The 4905-nt window shown below is 43.3% G+C and overlaps 1 long non-coding RNA gene across 1 annotated transcript; it reads left to right on the forward strand.

Annotated features, from left to right (window-relative positions):
• Positions 1 to 449: 449 nt before the first annotated feature.
• On the forward strand, positions 450 to 3754 carry LOC140843258 (uncharacterized). Its single transcript, XR_012120869.1, has 3 exons — positions 450 to 547; positions 798 to 884; positions 3342 to 3754. It is a non-coding gene; the product is annotated as an uncharacterized lncRNA (long non-coding RNA).
• The last annotated feature ends 1151 nt before the right edge of the window (positions 3755 to 4905 follow it).

Below are 4905 nucleotides of genomic sequence, written 5' to 3' on the forward strand. Positions count from 1 at the left end.
CTGTGTGTAAAAGAGCAGATCCATTCATAAAAAATTGGAACTACTGATGACATTTAAAAGAACAAAGTGTCTGAAAGTGTGGTAGGCAAAATTCTAAAAGTAGCCCCTGAAGACACTCACCTTTGTATAATTCTCTCCCAGTTGGTATGATGGGACATTACTCTAGGATTATGTCATGTTGCCTCACAAATGGGATTTTGCAGATGGAATTAAATTTACTAATTGTTTGACCTTAAAACAGAGATCACATGGTGGGCTAGATCTAACTTCACGAATCCTTTCAAAGCAGAGTAGTTTCTCTGTCTGGTGGCAGAAGAAGTCAAAGAGATTCTTAGCCTAAGAAAGACTCAATTGCTCATTGGAAGATTGGGGGCCTCATGACGAGGAATGAGGGCGGCCTGTAGAATATGGGAGTGGTCCCCAGCTGGCAGCCAGCAACAAAGTAGATTCTCCCACAGCCTGAATGAGCTTGGGAGCTGATTCTTCCACCCAGAGCCTCCAGATAAGAACCCAGCCAAGCCCACAAGGACCTCTGACTTACAAAATGGTAAGCTAATAAATGGGTATTGCTTTTAGCTGCTAAATTTGTGGTAATTTGTTTTGCAGCAATAGAAAACAAATGTAGAAGGAGATCAGGGGATCGCTGAAGGAGATGAAGAGCCCCAAAGGCATTCAGAGTAATAAATGCATCCCTGGAACAAGCTTCCTCCTTAAAGGGGAGGAGCTGCCTAAAGCTGGGAATAATGTCTGGGCAGACGTATAAATTCTGAGGTAATTCTTAATATGTTATTTTACAGCCATGTTCTATCTGCTGTTTTTGAATCTGCTCTTCAGAATCTACTCCTCTGCTCTGAACACACCCTGGGAAGATGACAATGAAATTGGTGAGCAGCTCTGAGCAGGTATCATCACATGGTACCAGTACTTTGGGTGTCTTTGTCCCTTCATGTCCCACACATGTCCCTCTGCCTTTCCAGGACACTGAGGGCTGTGAGAAAGCACTCTCTGGGACGCCTGCTCTTGCTGCACCATTAGTCACTCCCGACCAGCGACTCCAGCCCCACTAAAACTAAACATGCTTCCCAACCACCTGTTTGTCAGTGGACCCACGGCATCCTCTCCCCGGAGATGGAAACAAGGGTGGTCCAGCGAGGCCCCTACCAGACAACTTGGAAGGGGTATCACTGGACTCCAGGGCAAGAGATCCATGACCAGGGATCCACATAAAAAAACCAGCAGGACCTAACAAAATAAGACAGTCACAGGAAATGCTTGGTGAAAAGTAATTATATATGTATAGACTGGCCCAACTTCATTTTTGGGGGAAGAATCATACAGGCCTGAGTCATTCTAAAAGTTTAGATACATACCTCTTGGATCTGGCACTTTGATCCCATTTATCACTCTGAAATCTCATCTACTGGAATTTCAGCCTTATTTTATTGGGTATTGACTTCTTTGCAGCACTGACACTATCCCTCTCCCTACTTCTTGAAACTTTCAGTTTTCCTGATACCAGCTTCTCTTCCCTACTACATTTCTGGTTTCTTCTTCTTTTTCTCATTTAGAGATTCTCTGCCTCCACTCAACCTTAAATCTGGTGTTCCACAAGGACGCATCAATGACCGGCTCCTCCTTCTTTCCATCTGTCCTGGGTTATTTCATTCCCTCCTATGGCTTGGTTTCAGCACCATATATGCTGATGATTCCTGAACGTCTATCCCTAACCCATTCCTCTGTCTTGAGCTATAGGGATGTACATACAACCATCTCCTGGGCACTGCAATTAGGATATGCCACTGGTACCCCTAACTCAATGTTGTCTGTTTCCCAATCCATGTTCTTCCTCTTTCATCCCTTCTGGCTTAACAATATCAGATGCACCAAATGCTAACTATAAATCAACCTATTATGGATATCAAATTCTCATCCTCACACCCTGAGACCCAAGTGACTCAGGTCAATAATAAGTAGTTAACATTTAATGCAGAACAGTAAACCACCTTAGCTTTGAGCAAAAGAAATAAAGAGAGCAAGAAAAAGAAAAACCAGTTTCAGAGTATCATTAGCTGGTAGGGATACAGGTGAGCAGTGCTTCCTTAATCAAATCTATATGCCAATAGGAACAGAGTTCTCACAGGGAAATCTACTTTAGATGAGGCATAGTCTGGCACTGACAGGATCATCCTCTTCTACAACTTCTCTCAACCTAGTCATCGGCCCTCATGCTTCTCCACAAACAGTAAAAGCTTGGTCCTTTGATGATTCCAAGTCAGGACCCTAGCAATTTTCTTACCCAAACAGCTGACTCCCCAGCAGCTGTAGATTCCTAGCAAGGTTTCAGGATTTCCTAGAACATGTAGCCCATAGACAGGGCTTCCCCCACTGCTCCAGGCCCATTTGTGCTTATTTCTATCTTTTGCACCAGCCAGGAAGATAATTTACACACACCTCTTCTTACTATTTCATTTAATTATAATATAATCCTACACATGCAAACATGAAAACAGCAATCATGTTTTATTCCAGGTTCTAACTGCATGTAGCAATCATGTGCTTTCACTAAATTATTTCCATCTAGCATACATAGCACCATTATTCCAGAATGCCAAAGGCCCACCTGCAGCTTCCCACCCCCATCAGAAAAGCCAGTTCGAGTTTCATATACTTGCTCTGCAGTCTCATGTAGTAGGACTCCCTGTAAATATGCACATACATACACACATTCTATACCCCAAATCTGTGTGAGCTCAGCTCCCCTTCTGCTTCCCATTCCCACCAACAACCCAGACCCTGAGATGATGAGTGTTCGCTCACCACACTCCTTTTTCTTTTGTGCAAAGGGACATTCTCAGCTGGGCTGTCTCCTTAACCATTTCCTGTTCCTCCGATTCTATTTTCTACAGACAGAGCCCTTATTAACCTCTTTTCTTCTTTAATAATACCTTAAGCTAGTCTCATTAGCAGCAACCAACAGCCTATTTCTTAGTATTTGAACCCCTCCCCAAAAAATACAGAGTGAAAAAGGGAAAGAGAAGAACGTCCTTTTTCCTGTGTTCCTCCTGAAACTCCTTTCTCCCTCTAGGAATGGTCTTTTTCTACATCATATCATTGGAAACGAGCCTGAAGATTAGTCAAGTCATGTATATAAAAATGAACAGTAGAGAAAGACAATACAAGATATTTAGGTGGTGAGTTACTAGGCACTGGGGTCAGCAAATGCTTGAATTTTTGCTTTTGCTCTTCAAAGTTTTGTGCTGTTGGGTATATTCCAAGCTAGTACTCAAGCCATTACCAGATGGGTCATCTCAGTAAGTTTTTCTTTAATTTTTTTCCCAAAGATGTTATCAGTCAAGCGTTCCCAAAGGCTCAAGGGCTTTTAGCAAAGCAAAAGGGAGCGTCAGTGTCTCAGCCTCAGGATCACTACCTGCTGCAGGAAGCCGGAAAGGAACCAGCAGGTGTTGGCCTTGCACTGTGTCCTTGAAGAAAAGCCTGAGAGCGTGCTGAGGACTGAAAACAACCAGCATGACATGACCATTTAAAAAAGAAATCCTGGAGCATTCCAGAAACATGAAGACAAGCTCAGTACTGTGCAGCCGAAGGAAAGCTCTCCTCTGGGACTAGTTCACGGAGAGGAGAGAAATGACTCATAAGAAGTGGCCGTCTGATGGAGAACAATCACAGACTTTTTTATTTAAGAGCTGAGCTGCATGCTCACTAGTCTTACATGCAAAGGTTGAATGTAATATGTAACAGAAAAAAATAAATATGTTTTCCAACTGTCTCCACGCGGCCAGCTGCCAACCTGCCTAGCCTGGGTGTGAGTCTCGCCCTAAAGTTAGCAGAGAGATGGACTGCATGTTTTGGTTGTTTTAATTAGTGTTGCACGCTAGCCATTTTAGCTGTGAAAGGCACTGAAGTTTAACAGGTAGGACAACCAATTGTGGGCTGAGTTTGGGATTATATATAAACTCACTTCTCCTATCCACCCGAAGCAAAAATGAAATCTCTCTTAGCTTCAGTTTCCTGATTTATAAAGTAGGAAAAATAATTATTCTGCTTCAACACTGGGTTTTACTGTTATTCAGGTCTCATTTAAATGTCACCTCTTTAGAATAAGACATTCTATTGAAAGGACCTCCCTCCAACTGCATGCCACTTTCTGTCACATCACCCAGTTCCACTTCTTTTCCAAAACTGCTTTTTGTTTGTTCCCTGTCTCCCCCAATTAGAGTATAATGGCTAAAGATAAGGATATTTTGTCTTTGCTGATTAATTTAACGAATAGTTTTTCGTGGCTTCTGGGTGCCAGACACTGTTGGGTGCACTGGGGATTAGCAATAAAGTAAGGGGATTAAGGCCCTGTTTTTTAATGAAGAAGTCAGGCCTTGAAAAATAAGCAAACTAACATGTCCAGTGATAATAGGTGCTTTGAAGAAGAATTAAGTGGAATAAAGGAATAAAAATGGGTCATTAGTGGGTACAATTTATACAAGGTAGTCAGGAAAGGCCTGAAGGTAACATTTTAATAGAGACCTGGAGAAAGTGAAAGAGCAAGACCCGCAGAGATACCTGGAGCTGGTGTATTGTCCCAAAAGAACGAGCGCTAAGGGCGAAGGCCTGGCTTGGTCACTCCCAGAAGAGCAGGGGCACTGTGGCTGGAGAGGAGTATGTGAGGGGCACGGTGGGAGGGGATGGAAAGGGAGCCCAGATGATGGGAGAACATGTAATTCATGGTAAGGACTTGGGATGTTTGCTGAGTGAGATGGGGAGATGGGCTGGTTTTGCATGAACTGACTTCTGTTTTATGGGGCTGGCTGTGGCAGCTGTGTGGAGAACAGATTGAGGAGGGGTTTGAGTGGAAGCCACTTGACCCATGGAGGTTATAGCAATGATCCAGACAAG

This window comes from Manis javanica, chromosome 8 (genome assembly GCF_040802235.1).
Source record: "Manis javanica isolate MJ-LG chromosome 8, MJ_LKY, whole genome shotgun sequence".
Lineage (NCBI taxonomy): Eukaryota > Metazoa > Chordata > Mammalia > Pholidota > Manidae > Manis > Manis javanica.